Raw genomic sequence first — 22,990 nt, 5'->3', positions numbered from 1 at the left:
TAAGCTTTTTATTTGGTGAGGAGATAAAAGAGTATGCATGATTAGGTATAGTAAAATTTCATTGAGACTGTACTTTGGTTGAATTTACAGTGGACAATCTAAAAGTTCTCACTTTCAATTGAGATTGCACTTTGGTTAAAAGTGAACACCTACAAATTAATGGAGACTTTACATTGAGTAATTTGCAAATTTACAACAATAATTTATTGAGCTTTAATCTTTAGATAACCGATGATGAATTTATTTTGAAAATGCAGTGGAATCAATCTATTTTCTTGATTAATTAAGCTTTTTATTAGGTGAGGAGATAAAAGAATACGCATGATTACGTATAGTAAAATTTGACTGAGATTGTACTTTGGTTGAATTTACAGTGGATAACCTAGAATTTCTCACTTTTAATTGAGATTGTACTTTTGTTAAATGTGAACACCAACAAATTAATGGAGACTTTACATTGAGTAATTTGCAAATTTACAACAATAATTTATTGAGCTTTAATCTTTAGATAACCGATGATGAATTTATTTTGAAAATGCAGTGGAATCAATCTATTTTCTTGATTAATTAAGCTCTTTATTAGGTGAGGAGATAAAAGAATACGCATGATTACGTATAGTAAAATTTGACTGAGATTGTACTTTGGTTGAATTTACAGTGGATAACCTAAAATTTCTCACTTTTAATTGAGATTGTACTTTTGTTAAATGTGAACACCAACAAATTAATCGAGACTTTACATTGATTAATTTGCAAATTTACAACAATAATTTATTGAGCTATAATCTTTAGATAACCGATGATGAATTTATTTTGAAAATGTAGTGGAATCAATCTATTTTCTTGATTAATTAAGCTTTTTATTTGGTGAGGAGATAAAAGAATACGGATGATTACGTATAGTAAAATTTGACTGAGATTGTACTTTGGTTGAATTTACAGTGGATAACCTAGAATTTCTCACTTTTAATTGAGATTGTACTTTTGTTAAATGTGAACACCAACAAATTAATGGAGACTTTACATTGAGTAATTTGCAAATTTACAACAATAATTTATTGAGCTTTAATCTTTAGATAACCGATGATGAATTTATTTTGAAAATGCAGTGGAATCAATCTATTTTCTTGATTAATTAAGCTCTTTATTAGGTGAGGAGATAAAAGAATACGCATGATTACGTATAGTAAAATTTGACTGAGATTGTACTTTGGTTGAATTTACAGTGGATAACCTAAAATTTCTCACTTTTAATTGAGATTGTACTTTTGTTAAATGTGAACACCAACAAATTAATCGAGACTTTACATTGATTAATTTGCAAATTTACAACAATAATTTATTGAGCTATAATCTTTAGATAACCGATGATGAATTTATTTTGAAAATGTAGTGGAATCAATCTATTTTCTTGATTAATTAAGCTTTTTATTTGGTGAGGAGATAAAAGAATACGCATGATTACGTATAGTAAAATTTGACTGAGATTGTACTTTGGTTGAATTTACAGTGGATAACCTAAAATTTCTCACCTTTAATTGAGAGTGTACTTTTGATAATTGTGAACACCAAAAAATTAATTGAGATTTTACATTGATTAATTTGAAAATTTACAACAATAATTTATTGAGCTATAACCTTTAGATAACTAATGATGAATTTATTTTGACAAAGTAGTGGAATCAATCTATTTTCTTGATTAATTAAGCTTTTTATTTGGCGAGGAGATAAAAGAGTACGCATGATTAGGTATAGTAAAATTTGATTGAGATTGTACTTTGGTCGAATTTACAGTGGACAATCTAAAAGTTCTCACTTTCAATTGAGATTGCACTTTCGTTAAAAGTGAACACCTACAAATTAATTGAGACTTTACATGGATTAATTTGAAAATTTAAAACAATAATTTATTGAGCTATAATCTTTAGATAACCGATGATGAATTTATTTTAAAAATTCAGTGAAATCAATCTAATTTCTTGATCAATTAAGCTTTTTATTTGGTGAGGAGATAAAAGAGTACGCATGATTAGGTATAGTAAAATTTGATTGAGACTGTACTTTGGTTGAATTTACAGTGGACAATCTAAAAGTTCTAACTTTCAATTGAGATTGCTGTTTGGTTAAAAGTGAACACCTACAAATTAATGGAGACTTTACATGGATTAATTTTAAAATTTAAAACAATAATTTATTGAGCTATAATCTTTACATAACCGATGATGAATATATTTTGAAAATGTAGTGGAATCAATCTATTTTCTTGATTAATTAAGCTTTTTATTTGGTGAGGAGATAAAAGAGTATGCATGATTAGGTATAGTAAAATTTCATTGAGACTGTACTTTGGTTGAATTTACAGTGGACAATCTAAAAGTTCTCACTTTCAATTGAGATTGCACTTTGGTTAAAAGTGAACACCTACAAATTAATGGAGACTTTACATTGAGTAATTTGCAAATTTACAACAATAATTTATTGAGCTTTAATCTTTAGATAACCGATGATGAATTTATTTTGAAAATGCAGTGGAATCAATCTATTTTCTTGATTAATTAAGCTTTTTATTTGGTGAGGAGATAAAAGAATACGCATGATTACGTATAGTAAAATTTGACTGAGATTGTACTTTAATTGAATTTACTGTGGATAACCTAAAATTTCTCACTTTTAATTGAGATTGTACTTTTGATAAATGTGAACACCAACAAATTAATTGAGACTTCACCTTGATTAATTTGCAAATTTAAAACAATAATTTATTGAGCTATAATCTTTAGATAACCGATGATGAATTTATTTTGAAAATGCAGTGGAATCAATCTATTTTCTTGATTAATTAAGCTTTTTTTTTGGTGAGGAGATAAAAGAATACGCATGATTACGTATAGTAAAATTTGACTGAGATTGTACTTTGATTGAATTTACAGTGGATAACCTAAAATTTCTCACCTTTAATTGAGAGTGTACTTTTGATAATTGTGAACACCAACAAATTAATTGAGACTTTACATTGATTAATTTGAAAATTTACAATAATAATTTATTGAGCTATAATCTTTAGATAACCGATGATGAATTTATTTTGAAAAAGTAGTGGAAATCAATCTATTTTCTTGATTAATTAAGCTTTTTATTTGGTGAGGAGATAAAAGAATACGCATGACTAGGTATAGTAAAATTTGATTGAGACTGTACTTTGGTTGAATTTACAGTGGACAATCTAAAAGTTCTAACTTTCAATTGAGATTGCACTTTGGTTAAAAGTGAACACCTACAAATTAATGGAGACTTTGCATGGATTAATTTTAAAATTTAAAACAATAATTTATTGAGCTATAATCTTTACACAACCGATGATGAATTTATTTTGAAAATGTAGTCGAATCAATCTATTTTCTTGATTAATTAAGCTTTTTATTTGGTGAGGAGATAAAAGAGTATGCATCATTAGGTATAGTAAAATTTCATTGAGACTGTACTTTGGTTGAATTTACAGTGGACAATCTAAAAGTTCTCACTTTCAATTGAGATTGCACTTTGGTTAAAAGTGAACACCTACAAATTAATGGAGACTTTACATTGAGTAATTTGCAAATTTACAACAATAATTTATTGAGCTTTAATCTTTAGATAACCGATGATGAATTTATTTTGAAAATGCAGTGGAATCAATCTATTTTCTTGATTAATTAAGCTTTTTATTAGGTGAGGAGATAAAAGAATACGCATGATTACGTATAGTAAAATTTGACTGAGATTATACTTTGGTTGAATTTACAGTGGATAACCTAAAATTTCTCACTTTCAATTGAGATTGCACTTTCGTTAAAAGTGAACACCTACAAATTAATTGAGACTTTACATGGATTAATTTGAAAATTTAAAACAATAATTTATTGAGCTATAATCTTTAGATAACCGATGATGAATTTATTTTGAAAATGCAGTGAAATCAATCTATTTTCTTGATCAATTAAGCTTTTTATTTGGTGAGGAGATAAAAGAGTACGCATGATTAGGTATAGTAAAATTTGATTGAGACTGTACTTTGGTTGAATTTACAGTGGACAATCTAAAAGTTCTAACTTTCAATTGAGATTGCACTTTGGTTAAAAGTGAACACCTACAAATTAATGGAGACTTTACATGGATTAATTTGAAAATTTAAAACAATAATTTATTGAGCTATAATCCTTACATAACCGATGATGAATTTATTTTGAAAATGTAGTGGAATCAATCTATTTTCTTGATTAATTAAGCTTTTTATTTGGTGAGGAGATAAAAGAGTACGCATGATTAGGTATAGTAAAATTTCATTGAGACTGTACTTTGGTTGAATTTATAGTGGACAATCTAAAAGTTCTCACTTTCAATTGAGATTGCACTTTGGTTAAAAGTGAACACCTACAAATTAATGGAGACTTTGCATGGATTAATTTTAAAATTTAAAACAATAATTTATTGAGCTATAATCTTTACATAACCGATGATGAATTTATTTTGAAAATGTAGTCGAATCAATCTATTTTCTTGATTAATTAAGCTTTTTATTTGGTGAGGAGATAAAAGAGTATGCATGATTAGGTATAGTAAAATTTCATTGAGACTGTACTTTGGTTGAATTTACAGTGGACAATCTAAAAGTTCTCACTTTCAATTGAGATTGTACTTTTGATAAATGTGAACACCAACAAATTAATTGAGACTTTACATTGATTAATTTGCAAATTTACAACAATAATTTATTGAGCTATAATCTTTAGATAATCGATGATGAATTTATTTTCAAAATGCAGTGGAATCAATCTATTTTCTTGATTAATTAAGCTTTTTATTTGGTGAGGAGATAAAAGAATACGCATGATTACGTATAGTAAAATTTGACTGAGATTGTACTTTGGTTGAATTTACAGTGGATAACCTAAAATTTCTCACCTTTAATTGAGAGTGTACTTTTGATAATTGTGAACACCAACAAATTAATTGAGATTTTACATTGATTAATTTGAAAATTTACAACAATAATTTATTGAGCTATAACCTTTAGATAACTGGTGATGAATTTATTTTGAAAAAGTAGTGGAATCAATCCATTTTCTTGATTAATTAAGCTTTTTATTTGGCGAGGAGATAAAATAGTACGCATGATTAGGTATAGTAAAATTTGATTGAGATTGTACTTTGGTCGAATTTACAGTGGACAATCTAAAAGTTCTCACTTTCAATTGAGATTGCACTTTCGTTAAAAGTGAACACCTACAAATTAATTGAGACTTTACATGGATTAATTTGAAAATTTAAAACAATAATTTATTGAGCTATAATCTTTAGATAACCGATGATGAATTTATTTTGAAAATGCAGTGAAATCAATCTATTTTCTTGATCAATTAAGCTTTTTATTTGGTGAGGAGATAAAAGAGTACGCATGATTAGGTATAGTAAAATTTGATTGAGACTGTACTTTGGTTGAATTTACAGTGGACAATCTAAAAGTTCTAACTTTCAATTGAGATTGTACTTTTGATAAATCTGAACACCAACAAATTAATTGAGACTTTACATTGATTAATTTGCAAATTTACAACAATAATTTATTGAGCTATAATCTTTAGATAACCGATGATGAATTTATTTTGAAAATGCAGTGGAATCAATCTATTTTCTTGATTAATTAAGCTTTTTATTTGGTTAGGAGATAAAAGAATACGCATGATTACGTATAGTAAAATTTGACTGAGATTGTACTTTGGTTGAATTTACAGTGGATAAACTAAAATTTCTCACCTTTAATTGAGAGTGTACTTTTGATAATTGTGAACACCAACAAATTAATTGAGATTTTACATTGATTAATTTGAAAATTTACAACAATAATTTATTGAGCTATAACCTTTAGATAACTGGTGATGAATTTATTTTGAAAAAGTAGTGGAATCAATCCATTTTCTTGATTAATTAAGCTTTTTATTTGGCGAGGAGATAAAAGAGTAACCATGATTAGGTATAGTAAAATTTGATTGAGATTGTACTTTGGTCGAATTTACAGTGGACAATCTAAAAGTTCTCACTTTCAATTGAGATTGCACTTTCGTTAAAAGTGAACACCTACAAATTAATTGAGACTTTACATGGATTAATTTGAAAATTTAAAACAATAATTTATTGAGCTATAATCTTTAGATAACCGATGATGAATTTATTTTGAAAATGCAGTGAAATCAATCTATTTTCTTGATCAATTAAGCTTTTTATTTGGTGAGGAGATAAAAGAGTACGCATAATTAGGTATAGTAAAATTTGATTGAGATTGTACTTTGGTTGAATTTACAGTGGACAATCTAAAAGTTCTAACTTTCAATTGAGATTGCACTTTGGTTAAAAGTGAACACCTACAAATTAATGGAGACTTTACATGGATTAATTTGAAAATATAAAACAATAATTTATTGAGCTATAATCTTTACATAACCGATGATGAATTTATTTTGAAAATGTAGTGGAATCAATCTATTTTCTTGATTAATTACGCTTTTTATTTGGTGAGGACATAAAAGAGTACGCATGATTAGGTATAGTAAAATTTGATTGAGACTGTACTTTGGTTGAATTTACAGTGGACAATCTAAAAGTTCTAACTTTCAATTCAGATTGCACTTTGGTTAAAGGTGAACACCTACAAATTAATGGAGACTTTACATGGATTAATTTGAAAATTTAAAACAATAATTTATTGAGCTATAATCTTTACATAACCGATGATGAATTTATTTTGAAAATGCAGCGGAATCAATCTATTTTCTTGATTAATTAAGCTTTTTATTTAGTGAGGAGATAAAAGAATACACATGATTAGGTATTGTAAAATTTCATTGAGACTGTACTTTGGTTGAATTTACAGTGGACAATCTAAAAGTTCTCACTTTCAATTGAGATTGCACTTTGGTTAAAAGTGAACACCAACAAATTAATTGAGATTTTACATGGATTAATTTGAAAATTTACAACAATAATTTATTGAGCTATAATCTTTAGATAACCGATGATGAATTTATTTTGAAAATGCAGTGGAATCAATCTATTTTCTCGATTAATTAAGCTTTTTATTTGGTGAGGAGATAAAAGAATACGCATGATTACGTATAGTAAAATTTGACTGAGATTGTACTTTGGTTGAATTTACAGTGGATAACCTAAAATTTCTCACTTTTAATTGAGAGTGTACTTTTGATAATTGTGAACACCAACAAATTAATTGAGATTTTACATTGATTAATTTGAAAAGTTACAACAATAATTTATTGAGCCATAATTTTTAGATAACTGATCATGAATTTATTTTCAAAAAGCAGTGGAAATCAATCTATTTTCTTGATTAATTAAGCTTTTTATTTGGTGAGGAGATAAAAGAATACGCATGACTATGTATATTAAAATTTGATTGAGACTGTACTTTGGTTGAATTTACAGTGGACAATCTAAAAGTTCTCACTTTCAATTGAGATTCCACTTTGGTTAAAAGTGAACACCTACAAATTAATTGAGACTTTACATGGATTAATTTGCAAATTTACAACAATAATTTATTGAGCTATAATCTTTAGATAACCGATGATGAATTTATTTTGAAAATGCAGTGGAAATCAATCTATTTTCTTGATTAATTAAGATTTTTATTTGGTGAGGAGATAAAAGGATACGCATGATTACGTATAGTAAAATTTGACTGAGATTGTACTTTGGTTGAATTTACAGTGGATAACCTAAAATTTCTCACTTTTAATTGAGAGTGTACTTTTGATAATTGTGAACACCAACAAATTAATTGAGATTTTACATTGATTAATTTTCAAATTTACAACAATAATTTATTGAGCTATAATCTTTAGATAACAGATGATGAATTTATTTTGAAAATGCAGTGGAATCAATCTATTTTCTTGATTAATTAAGCTTTTTATTTGGTAAGGAGATAAAAGAGTACGCATGATTAGGTATAGTAAAATTTCATTGAGACTGTACTTTGGTTGAATTTACAGTGGACAATCTAAAAGTTCTCACTTTCAATTCAAATTGGACATTGGTTAAAAGTGAACACCTACAAATTAATGGAGACTTTACATTGAGTAATTTGCAAATTTACAACAATAATTTATTGAGCTTTAATCTTTAGATAACCGATGATGAATTTATTTTGAAAATGCAATGGAATCAATCAATTTTCTTGATTAATTAAGCTTTTTATTTGTTGCGGAGATAAAAGAATACGCATGATTATGTATAGTAAAATTTGACTGAGATTGTACTTTGGTTGAATTTACAGTGGATAACCTAAAATTTCTCACTTTTAATTGAGAGTGTACTTTTGATAATTGTGAACACCAACAAATTAATTGAGATTTTACATTGATTAATTTGAAAAGTTACAACAATAATTTATTGAGCTATAATTTTTAGATAACTGATCATGAATTTATTTTCAAAAAGTAGTGGAAATCAATCTATTTTCTTGATTAATTAAGCTTTTTATTTGGTGAGGAGATAAAAGAATACGCATGACTATGTATAGTAAAATTTGATTGAGACTGTACTTTGGTTGAATTTGCAGTGGACAATCTAAAAGTTCTCACTTTCAATTGAGATTCCACTTTGGTTAAAAGTGAACACCTACAAATTAATTGAGACTTTACATGGATTAATTTGCAAATTTACAACAATAATTTATTGAGCTATAATCTTTAGATAACCGATGATGAATTTATTTTGAAAATGCAGTGGAAATCAATCTATTTTCTTGATTAATTAAGATTTTTATTTGGTGAGGAGATAAAAGAATACGCATGATTACGTATAGTAAAATTTGACTGAGATTGTACTTTGGTTGAATTTACAGTGGATAACCTAAAATTTCTCACTTTTAATTGAGATTGTACTTTTGATAAATGTGAACACCAACAAATTAATTGAGACTTTACATTGATTAATTTGCAAATTTACAACAATAATTTATTTAGCTATAATCTTTAGATAACCGATGATGAATTTATTTTGAAAATGCAGAATCAATCTATTTTCTATATTAATTAAGCTTTTTATTTGGTGAGGAGATAAAAGAATACGCATGATTAAGTATAGTAAAATTTGACTGAGATTGTACTTTTGTTGAATTTACAGTGGATAACCTAAAATTTCTCACTTTTAATTGAGATTGTACTTTTGATAAATGTGAACACCAACAAATTAATTGAGACTTTACATTGATTAATTTACATATTTACAACAATAATTTATTGAGCTATAATTTTTAGATAACCGATGATGAATTTATTTTGAAAAAGTAGTGGAAATCAATCTATTTTCTTGATTAATTAAGCTTTTTATTTGGTGAGGAGATAAAAGAATACGCATGACTAGGTATAGTAAAATTTGATTGAGACTGTACTTTGGTTGAATTTACGGTGGACAATCCTAAAGTTCTCACTTTCAATTGAGATTGCACTTTGGTTAAAAGTGAACACCTACAAATTAATTGAGACTTTACATTGATTAATTTGAAAATTTAAAACAATGATTTATTGAGCTATAATCTTTAGATAACCGATGATGAATTTATTTTGAAAATGCAGTGGAATCAATCTATTTTCTTGATCAATTAAGCTTTTTATTTGGTGAGGAGATAAAAGAGTACGCATGATTAGGTATAGTAAAATTCGATTGAGACTGTACTTTGTTTGAATTTACAGTGGACAATCTAAAAGTTCTCACTTTCAATTGAGATTGCACTTTGGTTAAAAGTGAACACCTACAAATTAATGGAGACTTTACTTGGATTAATATCAAAATTTAAAACAATAATTTATTGAGCTATAATCTTTAGATAACCGATGATGAATTTATTTTGAAAATGCAGTGGAATCAATCTATTTTCTTGATTAATTAAGCTTTTTATTTGGTGAGGAGATAAAAGAATACACATGTTAGGTATTGTAAAATTGCATTGAGACTGTACTTTGGTTGAATTTACAGTGGACAATCTAAAAGTTCTCACTTTCAATTGAGATTGGACATTGGTTAAAAGTGAACACCTACAAATTAATGGAGACTTTACATTGAGTAATTTGCAAATTTACAACAATAATTTATTGAGCTTTAATCTTTAGATAACCGATGATGAATTTATTTTGAAAATGCAGTGGAATCAATCAATTTTCTTGATTAATTAAGCTTTTTATTTGGTGAGGAGATAAAAGAATACGCATGATTACGTATAGTAAAATTTGACTGAGATTGTACTTTGGTTGAATTTACAGTGGATAACCTAAAATTTCTCACTTTTAATTGAGATTGTACTTTTGATAAATGTGAACACCAACAAATTAATTGAGACTTTACATTGATTAATTTGCAAATTTACAACAATAATTTATTTAGCTATAATCTTTAGATAACCGATGATGAATTTATTTTGAAAATACAGTGGAATCAATCTATTTTCTATATTAATTAAGCTTTTTATTTGGTGAGGAGATAAAAGAATACGCATGATTAAGTATAGTAAAATTTGACTGAGATTGTACTTTGGTTGAATTTACAGTGGATAATCTAAAATTTCTCACTTTTAATTGAGATTGTACTTTTGATAAATGTGAACACCAACAAATTAATTGAGACTTTACATTGATTAATTTACATATTTACAACAATAATTTATTGAGCTATAATTTTTAGATAACCGATGATGAATTTATTTTGAAAAAGTAGTGGAAATCAATCCATTTTCTTGATTAATTAAGCTTTTTATTTGGTGAGGAGATAAAAGAATACGCATGACTAGGTATAGTAAAATTTGATTGAGACTGTACTGTGGTTGAATTTACGGTGGACAATCCTAAAGTTCTCACTTTCAATTGAGATTGCACTTTGGTTAAAAGTGAACACCTACAAATTAATGGAGTCTTTACATGGATTAATTTGAAAATTTAAAACAATAGTTTATTGAGCTATAATCTTTACATAACCGATGATGAATTTATTTTCAAAATGCAGTGGAATCAATCTATTTTCTTGATTAATTAAGCTTTTTATTTGGTGAGGAGATATAAGATTACGCATGATTAGGTATAGTAAAATTTCATTAAGACTGTACTTTGGTTGAATTTACAGTGGACAATCTAAAAGTTCTCACTTTCAATTGAGATTGCACTTTGGTTAAAAGTGAACACCTACAAATTAATGGAGACTTTACATTTAGTAATTTGCAAATTTACCACAATAATTTATTGAGATTTAATCTTTAGATAACCGATGATGAATTTATTTTGAAAATGCAGTGGAATCAATCTATTTTCTTGATTAATTAAGCTTTTTATTTGGTGAGGAGAAAAAAGAATACGCATGATTACGTATAGTAAAATTTGATTGAGATTGTACTTTGGTTGAATTTACAGTGGATAACCTACAATTTCTCACTTTTAATTGAGATTGTACTTTTGATAAATGTGAACACCAAAAAATTAATTGAGACTTTACATTGATTAATTTGAAAATTTACAACAATAATTTATTGAGCTATAATCTTGAGATAACCGATGATGAATTTATTTTGAAAATGCAGTGGAATCAATCTATTTTCTTGATTAATTAAGCTTTTTATTTGGTGAGGAGATAAAAGAATACGCATGATTACGTATAGTAAAATTTGACTGAGATTGTACTTTGGTTGAATTTACAGTGGATAACCTAAAATTTCTCACTTTTAATTGAGATTGTACTTTTGATAAATGTGAACACCAACAAATTAATTGAGACTTTACATTGATTAATTTGCAAATTTACAACAATAATTTATTGAGCTATAATCTTTAGATAACCGATGATGAATTTATTTTGAAAAAGTAGTGGAAATCAATCTATTTTCTTGATTAATTAAGCTTTTTATTTGTTGAGGAGATAAAAGAATACGCATGACTAGGTATAATAAAATTTGATTGAGACTGTACTTTGGTTGAATTTACAGTGGACAATCCTAAACTTCTCACTTTCGATTGAGATTGCACTTTGGTTAAAAGTGAACACCTACAAATTAATGGAGACTTTACATTGAGTAATTTGCAAATTTACAACAATAATTTATTGAGCTTTAATCTTTAGATAACCGATGATGAATTTATTTTGAAAATGCAGTGGAATCAATCTATTTTCTTGATTAATTAAGCTTTTTATTTGGTGAGGAGAAAAAAGAATACGCATGATTACGTATAGTAAAATTTGACTGAGATTGTACTTTGGTTGAATTTACAGTGGATAACCTAAAATTTCTCACTTTTAATTGAGATTGTACTTTTGATAAATGTGAACACCAACAAATTAATTGAGACTTTACATTGATTAATTTGCAAATTTACAACAATAATTTATTGAGCTATAATCTTTAGATAACCGATGATGAATTTATTTTGAAAAAGTAGTGGAAATCAATCTATTTTCTTGATTAATTAAGCTTTTTATTTGTTGAGGAGATAGAAGAATACGCATGACTAGGTATAATAAAATTTGATTGAGACTGTACTTTGGTTGAATTTACAGTGGACAATCCTAAACTTCTCACTTTCGATTGAGATTGCACTTTGGTTAAAAGTGAACACCTACAAATTAATGGAGACTTTACATTGAGTAATTTGCAAATTTACAACAATAATTTATTGAGCTTTAATCTTTAGATAACCGATGATGAATTTATTTTGAAAATGCAGTGGAATCAATCTATTTTCTTGATTAATTAAGCTTTTTATTTGGTGAGGAGAAAAAAGAATACGCATGATTACGTATAGTAAAATTTGATTGAGATTGTACTTTGGTTGAATTTACAGTGGATAACCTACAATTTCTCACTTTTAATTGAGATTGTACTTTTGATAAATGTGAACACCAAAAAATTAATTGAGACTTTACATTGATTAATTTGAAAATTTACAACAATAATTTATTGAGCTTTAATCTTTAGGTAACTGATCATGAATTTATTTTCAAAAAGCAGTGGAAATCAATCTATTTTCTTGATTAATTAAGCTTTTTATTTGGTGAGGAGATAAAAGAATACGCACGACTATGTATAGTAAAATTTGATTGAGACTGTACTTTGGTTGAATTTACAGTGGACAATCCTAAAGTTCTCACTTTCAATTGAGATTGCACTTTGGTTAAAAGTGAACACCTACAAATTAATTGAGACTTTACATTGATTAATTTGCAAATTTACAACAATAATTTATTGAGCTATAATCTTTACATAACCGATGATGAATTTATTTTGAAAATGCAGTGTAATCACTCTATTTTCTTGATCAACTAAGCTTTTTATTTGCTGAGGAGATAAAAGAGTACGCATGAGTAGGTATAGTAAAATTTGATTGAGACTGTACTTTGGTTGAATTTACAGTGGACAATCTAAAAGTTCTGACTTTCAATTGAGATTACACTTTGGTTAAAAGTGAACACCTACAAATTAATGGAGACTTTACATGGATTAATTTGAAAATTTAAAACAATAGTTTATTGAGCTATAATCTTTACATAACCGATGATGAATTTATTTTTAAAATGCAGTGGAATCAATCTATTTTCTTGATTAATTAAGCTTTTTATTTGGTGAGGAGATATAAGATTACGCATGATTAGGTATAGTAAAATTTCATTAAGACTGTACTTTGGTTGAATTTACAGTGGACAATCTAAAAGTTCTCACTTTCAATTGAGATTGCACTTTGGTTAAAAGTGAACACCAACAAATTAATTGAGACTTTACATTGATTAATTTGCAAATTTACAACAATAATTTATTGAGCTATAATCTTGAGATAACCGATGATGAATTTATTTTGAAAATGCAGTGGAATCAATCTATTTTCTTGATTAATTAAGCTTTTTATTTGGTGAGGAGATAAAAGAATATGCATGATTACGTATAGTAAAATTTGACTGAGATTGTACTTTGGTTGAATTTACAGTGGATAACCTAAAATTTCTCACTTTTAATTGAGATTGTACTTTTGATAAATGTGAACACCAACAAATTAATTGAGACTTTACATTGATTAATTTGCAAATTTACAACAATAATTTATTGAGCTATAATCTTTAGATAACCGATGATGAATTTATTTTGAAAAAGTAGTGGAAATCAATCTATTTTCTTGATTAATTAAGCTTTTTATTTGTTGAGGAGATAAAAGAATACGCATGACTAGGTATCATAAAATTTAATTGAGACTGTACTTTGGTTGAATTTACAGTGGACAATCCTAAACTTCTCACTTTCAATTGAGATTGCACTTTGGTTAAAAGTGAACACCTACAAATTAATGGAGACTTTACATTGAGTAATTTGCAAATTTACAACAATAATTTATTGAGCTTTAATCTTTAGATAACCGATGATGAATTTATTTTTTAAAATGCAGTGGAATCAATCTATTTTCTTGATTAATTAAGCTTTTTATTTGGTGAGGAGAAAAAAGAATACGCATGATTACGTATAGTAAAATTTGACTGAGATTGTACTTTGGTTGAATTTATAGTGGATAACCTAAAATTTCTCACTTTTAATTGAGATTGTACTTTTGATAATGTGAACACCAACAAATTAATTGAGACTTTACATTGATTAATTTGCAAATTTACAACAATAATTTATTGAGCTATAATCTTTAGATAACCGATGATGAATTTATTTTGAAAATGCAGTGGAATCAATCTATTTTCTTGATTAATTAAGCTTTTTATTTGGTGAGGAGATAAAAGAATACGCATGATTACGTATAGTAAAATTTGACTGAGATTGTACTTTGGTTGAATTTACAGTGGATAAACTAAAATTTCTCACTTTTAATTGAGATTATACTTTTGATAAATGTGAACACCATCAAATTAATTGAGACTTTTCATTGAGTAATTTGCAAATTTGCAACAATAATTTATTGAGCTTTAATCTTTAGATAACCGATGATGAATTTATTTTGAAAATGCAGTAGAATCAATCTATTTTCTTGATGAATTAAGCTTTTTATTTGCTGAGGAGATAAAAGAATAGGCATGACTAGGTATAGTAAAATTTGACTGATATTGTACTTTGGTTGAATTTACAGTGGATAACCTAAAATTTCCTCACTTTTAATTGAGATTGTAATTTTGATAAATGTGAACACCAACAAATTAATTGAGACTTTACATTGATTAATTTGCAAATTTACAACAATAATTTATTGAGCTATAAATTTTAGATAACTGATCATGAATTTATTTTCAAAAAGCAGTGGAAATCAATCTATTTTCTTTATTAATTAAGCTTTTTATTTGGTGAGGAGATAAAAGAATACGCATGACTAGGTATAGTAAAATTTGATTGAGACTGTACTTTGGTTGAATTTACAGTGGACAATCCTAAAGTTCTCACTTTCAATTGAGATTGCACTTTGGTTAAAAGTGAACACCTACAAATTAATTGAGACTTTACATTGAGTAATTTGCAAATTTGCAACAATAATTTATTGAGCTTTAATCTTTAGATAACCGATGATGAATTTATTTTGAAAATGCAGTAGAATCAATCTATTTTCTTGATGAATTAAGCTTTTTATTTGCTGAGGAGATAAAACAATAGGCATGACTAGGTATAGTAAAATTTGACTGATATTGTACTTTGGTTGAATTTACAGTGGATAACCTAAAATTTCCTCACTTTTAATTGAGATTGTAATTTTGATAAATGTGAACACCAACAAATTAATTGAGACTTTACATTGATTAATTTGCAAATTTACAACAATAATTTATTGAGCTATAAATTTTAGATAACTGATCATGAATTTATTTTCAAAAAGCAGTGGAAATCAATCTATTTTCTTTATTAATTAAGCTTTTTATTTGGTGAGGAGATAAAAGAATACGCATGACTAGGTATAGTAAAATTTGATTGAGACTGTACTTTGGTTGAATTTACAGTGGACAATCCTAAAGTTCTCACTTTCAATTGAGATTGCACTTTGGTTAAAAGTGAACACCTACAAATTAATTGAGACTTTACATTGAGTAATTTGCAAATTTGCAACAATAATTTATTGAGCTTTAATCTTTAGATAACCGATGATGAATTTATTTTGAAAATGCAGTAGAATCAATCTATTTTCTTGATGAATTAAGCTTTTTATTTGCTGAGGAGATAAAAGAATAGGCATGACTAGGTATAGTAAAATTTGACTGATATTGTACTTTGGTTGAATTTACAGTGGATAACCTAAAATTTCCTCACTTTTAATTGAGATTGTAATTTTGATAAATGTGAACACCAACAAATTAATTGAGACTTTACATTGATTAATTTGCAAATTTACAACAATAATTTATTGAGCTATAAATTTTAGATAACTGATCATGAATTTATTTTCAAAAAGCAGTGGAAATCAATCTATTTTCTTTATTAATTAAGCTTTTTATTTGGTGAGGAGATAAAAGAATACGCATAACTATGTATAGTAAAATTTGATTGAGACTGTACTTTGGTTGAATTTACAGTGGACAATCCTAAAGTTCTCACTTTCAATTGAGATTGCACTTGGGTTAAAAGTGAAGACCTACAAATTAATTGAGACTTTACACGGATTAATTTGAAAATTTAAAACAATAATTTATTGAGCTATAATCTTTACATAACCGATGATGAATTTATTTTGAAAATGCAGTGGAATCAATCTATTTTCATGATCAATTAAGCTTTTTATTTGGTGAGGAGATAAAAGAGTACGCATGATTAGGTATAGTAAAATTTCATTGAGAGTGTACTTTTGTTGAATTTACAGTGGACAATCCTAAATTCTCACTTTCAATTGAGATTGCACTTTGGTTAAAAGTGAACACCTACAAATTAATGGAGACTTTACATTGAGTAATTTGCAAATTTACAACAATAATTTATTGAGCTATAATCTTTAGATAACCGATGATGAATTTATTTTGAAAAAGTTGTGGAAATCAATCTATTTTCTTGATTAATTACGCTTTTTATTTGGTGAGGAGATAAAAGAATACGCATGACTAGGTATAGTAAAATTTGATTGAGACTGTACTTTGGTTGAATTTACAGTGGACAATCCTAAAGTTCTCACTTTCAATTGAGATTGCACTTTGGTTAAAAGTGAACACCTACAAATTAATGGAGACTTTACATTGATTAATTTACAAATTTACAACAATAATTTATTGAGCTTTAATCTTTAGATAACCGATGATGAATTTATTTTTAAAATGCAGTGGAATCAATCTATTTTCTTGATTAATTAAGCTTTTTATTTGGCAAGGAGATAAAAGAATAGGCATGACTATGTATGGTAAAATTTGATTGAGACTGTACTTTGGTTGAATTTACAGTGGACAATCCTAAAGTTCTCACTTTCAATTGAGATTGCACTTTGGTTAAAAGTGAACACCTACAAATTAATTGAGACTTTACATTGATTAATTTGCAAATTTACAACAATAATTAATTGAGCTATAATCTTTGGATAACCGATGATGAATTTATTTTGAAAAAGTGGTGGAAATCAATCTATTTTCTTGATTAATTAAGCTTTTTATTTGGTGAGGAGATAAAAGAATACGCATGACTAGGTATAGTAAAATTTGATTGAGACTGTACTTTGGTTGAATTTACAGTGGACAATCCTAAAGTTCTCACTTTCAATTGAGATTGCACTTTGGTTAAAAGTGAACACCTAAAAATTAATTGAGACTTTACTTGGATTAATATCAAAATTTAAAACAATAATTTATTGAGCTATAATCTTTAGATAACCGATGATGAATTTATTTTGAAAATGCAGTGGAATCAATCTATTTTCTTGATTAATTAAGCTTTTTATTTGGTGAGGAGAAAAAAGAATACGCATGATTACGTATAGTAAAATTTGATTGAGATTGTACTTTGGTTGAATTTACAGTGGATAACCTACAATTTCTCACTTTTAATTGAGATTGTACTTTTGATAAATGTGAACACCAAAAAATTAATTGAGACTTTACATTGATTAATTTGAAAATTTACAACAATAATTTATTGAGCTATAATCTTTAGATAACCGATGATGAATTTATTTTGAAAATGCAGTGGAATCAATCTATTTTCTTGATTAATTAAGCTTTTTATTTGGTGAGGAGATAAAAGAATACGCATGATTACGTATAGTAAAATTTGACTGAGATTGTACCTTGGTTGAATTTACAGTGGATAACCTAAAATTTCTCACTTTTAATTGAGATTGTACTTTTGATAAATGTGAACACCAACAAATTAATTGAGACTTTACATTGATTAATTTGCAAATTTACAACAATAATTTATTGAGCTATAATCTTTAGATAACCGATGATGAATTTATTTTGAAAAAGTAGTGGAAATCAATCTATTTTCTTGATTAATTAAGCTTTTTATTTGGTGAGGAGATAAAAGAATACGCATGACTAGGTATAATAAAATTTGATTGAGACTGTACTTTGGTTGAATTTACAGTGGACAATCCTAAACTTCTCACTTTCAATTGAGATTGCACTTTGGTTAAAAGTGAACACCTACAAATTAATGGAGACTTTACATTGAGTAATTTGCAAATTTACAACAATAATTTATTGAGCTTTAATCTTTAGATAACCGATGATGAATTTATTTTGAAAATGCAGTGGAATCAATCTATTTTCTTGATTAATTAAGCTTTTTATTTGGTGAGGAGAAAAAAGAATACGCATGATTACGTATAGTAAAATTTGACTGAGATTGTACTTTGGTTGAATTTACAGTGGATAACCTAAAATTTCTCACTTTTAATTGAGATTGTACTTTTGATAATGTGAACACCAACAAATTAATTGAGACTTTACATTGATTAATTTGCAAATTTACAACAATAATTTATTGAGCTATAATCTTTAGATAACCGATGATGAATTTATTTTGAAAATGCAGTGGAATCAATCTATTTTCTTGATTAATTAAGCTTTTTATTTGGTGAGGAGATAAAAGAATACGCATGATTAGGTATAGTAAAATTTCATTGAGACTATACTTTGGTTGAATTTACAGTGGACAATCAAAAAGTTCTCACTTTCAATTGAGATTGCACTTTGGTTAAAAGTGAGCACCTACAAATTAATGGAGACTTTACATTGAGTAATTTGCAAATTTACAACAATAATTTATTGAGCTATAATCTTTAGATAACCGATGATGAATTTATTTTGAAAAAGTAGTGGAAATCAATCTATTTTCTTGATTAATTAAGCTTTTTATTTTGTGACGAGATAAAAGAATACGCATGACTAGGTATAGTAAAATTTGATTGAGACTGTACTTTGGTTGAATTTATAGTGGACAATCCTAAAGTTCTCACTTTCAATTGAGATTGCACTTTGGTTTAAAGTGAACACCTACAAATTAATTGACACTTTACATGGATTAATTTGAAAATTTAAAACAATAATTTATTGAGCTATAATCTTTAGATAACCGATGATGAATTTATTTTGAAAATACAGTGGAATCAATCTATTTTCTTGATGAATTAAGCTTTTTATTTGGTGAGGAGATAAAAGAATACGCATGATTAGGTATAGTAAAATTTCATTGAGACTATACTTTGGTTGAATTTACAGTGGACAATCTAAAAGTTCTCACTTTCAATTGAGATTGCACTTTGGTTAAAAGTGAGCACCTACAAATTAATGGAGACTTTACATTGAGTGATTTGCAAATTTACAACAATAATTTATTGAGCTATAATCTTTAGATAACCGATGATGAATTTATTTTGAAAAAATAGTGGAAATCAATCTATTTTCTTGATTAATTACGCTTTTTATTTGGTGAGGAGATAAAAGAATACGCATGACTAGGTATAGTAAAATTTGATTGAGACTGTACTTTGGTTGAATTTACAATGGACAATCCTAAAGTTCTCACTTTCAATTGAGATTGCACTTTGGTTAAAAGTGAACACCTACAAATTAATGGAGACTTTACATTGAGTAATTTGCAAATTTGCAACAATAATTTATTGAGCTTTAATCTTTAGATAACCGATGATGAATTTATTTTGAAAATGCAGTGGAATCAATCTATTTTCTTGATGAATTAAGCTTTTTATTTGCTGAGGAGATAAAAGAATAGGCATGACTAGGTATAGGAAAATTTGACTGATATTGTACTTTGGTTGAATTTACAGTGGATAACCTAAAATTTCCTCACTTTTAATTGAGATTGTACTTTTGATAAATGTGAACACCAACAAATTAATTGAGACTTTACATTGATTAATTTGCGAATTTACAACAATCATTTATTGAGCTATAAATTTTAGATAACTGATCATGAATTTATTTTCAAAAAGCAGTGGAAATCAATCTATTTTCTTTATTAATTAAGCTTTTTATTTGGTGAGGAGATAAAAGAATACGCATAACTATGTATAGTAAAATTTTATTGAGACTGTACTTTGGTTGAATTTACAGTGGACAATCCTAAAGTTCTCACTTTCAATTGAGATTACAGTTGGGTTAAAAGTGAACACCTACAAATTGATTGAGACTTTACATGGATTAATTTGAAAATTTAAAACAATAATTTATTGAGCTATAATCTTTAGATAACCTCTGATGAATTTATTTTGAAAATGCAGTGGAAATCAATCTATTTTCTTGATTAATTAAGCTTTTTATTTGGTGAGGAGATAAAAGTATACGCATAACTATGTACAGTAAAATTTGATTGAGATTGTACATTGGTTGAATTTACAGTGGACAATCCTAAAGTTCTCACTTTCAATTGAGATTGCACTTGGGTTAAAAGTGAACACCTACAAATTAATTGAGACTTTACATGGATTAATTTGAAAATTTAAAACAATAATTTATTGAGCTATAATCTTTACATAACCGATGATGAATTTATTTTGAAAATGCAGTGGAATCAATCTATTTTCTTGATCAATTAAGCTTTTTATTTGGTGAGGAGATAAAAGAAAACGCATGATTAGGTATAGTAAGATTTGATTGAGACTGTACTTTGGTTGAATTAAGAGTGGACAATCTAAAAGTTCTGACTTTCAATTGAGATTGCACTTTGGTTAAAAGCGAACACCTACAAATTAATTGAGACTTTACATGGATTAATTTGACAATTTAAACCAATATTTATTGAGCTATAATCTTTAGATAACCGATGATGAATTCATTTTGAAAAAGCAGTGGAATCAATCTATTTTCTTGATTAATTAAGCTTTTTATTTGGTGAGGAGATAAAAGAATACGCATGATTAGGTATAGTAAAATTTCATTGAGACTGTACTTTGGTTGAATTTACAGTGGACAATCTAAAAGTTCTCACTTTCAATTGAGATTGCACTTCGGTTAAAAGTGAGCACCTACAAATTAATGGAGACTTTACATTGAGTAATTTGCAAATTTACAACAATAATTTTTTGAGCTATAATCTTTAGATAACCGATGATGAATTTATGTTGAAAAAGTTGTGGAAATCAATCTATTTTCTTGATTAATTACGCTTTTTCTTTGGTGAGGAGATAAAAGAATACGCATGACTAGGTATAGTAAAATTTGATTGAGACTGTACTTTGGTTGAATTTACAGTGGACAATCCTAAAGTTCTCACTTTCAATTGAGATTGCACTTTGGTTAAAAGTGAACACCTACAAATTAATGGAGACTTTACATTGAGTAATTTGCAAATTTACAACAATAATTTATTGAGCTTTAATCTTTAGATAACCGATGATGAATTTATTTTGAAAATGCAGTGGAATCAATCTATTTTCTTGATTAATTAAGCTTTTTATTTGGTGAGGAGATAAAAGAATACGCATGATTACGTATAGTAAAATTTGACTGAGATTGTACTTTGGTTGAATTTACAGTGGATAACCTAAAATTTCCTCACTTTTAATTGAGATTGTACTTTTGATAAATGTGAACAACAACAAATTAATTGAGACTTTACATTGATTAATTTGCAAATTTACAACAATAATTTATTGAGCTATAAATTTTAGATAACTGATCATGAATTTATTTTGAAAAAGCAGTGGAATCAAACTATTTTCTTGATTAATTAAGCTTTTTATTTGCTGAGGAGATAAAAGAATACGCATGATTACGTATGGTAAAATTTGACTGAGATTGTACTTTGGTTGAATTTACAGTGGATAACCTAAAATTTCTCACTTTTAATTGAGATTGTACTTTTGATAAATGTGAACACCAACAAATTAATTGAGTCTTTACATTGATTAATTTGAAAATTTACAACAATAATTTATTGAGCTATAAATTTTAGGTAACTGATCATGAATTTATTTTCAAAAAGCAGTGGAAATCAATCTATTTTCTTGATTAATTAAGCTTTTTATTTGGTGAGGAGATAAAAGAATACGCATAACTATGTATAGTAAAATTTGATTGAGACTGTACTTTGGTTGAATTTACAGTGGACAATCCTAAAGTTCTCACTTTCAATTGAGATTGCACTTTGGTTAAAAGTGAACACCTACAAATTAATTGAGACTTTACTTGGATTAATATCAAAATTTAAAACAATAATTTATTGAGCTATAATCTTTAGATAACCGATGATGAATTTATTTTGAAAATGCAGTGGAATCAATCTATTTTCTTGATTAATTAAGCTTTTTATTTGCTGAGGAGATAAAAGAATACGCATGATTACGTATGGTAAAATTTGACTGAGATTGTACTTTGGTTGAATTTACAGTGGATAACCTAAAATTTCTCACTTTTAATTGAGATTGTACTTTTGATAAATGTGAACACCAACAAATTAATTGAGATTTTACATTGATTAATTTGAAAATTTACAACAATAATTTATTGAGCTATAAATTTTAGGTAACTGATCATGAATTTATTTTCA

The sequence above is a fragment of the Vigna unguiculata genome, chromosome 7 (assembly GCF_037176805.1).
Source record: "Vigna unguiculata cultivar grain cowpea cultivar isolate G323 ecotype 2 chromosome 7, ASM3717680v1, whole genome shotgun sequence".
NCBI classification, from domain to species: domain Eukaryota; kingdom Viridiplantae; phylum Streptophyta; class Magnoliopsida; order Fabales; family Fabaceae; genus Vigna; species Vigna unguiculata.
Note: the sequence above shows the minus strand (reverse complement) of the source record.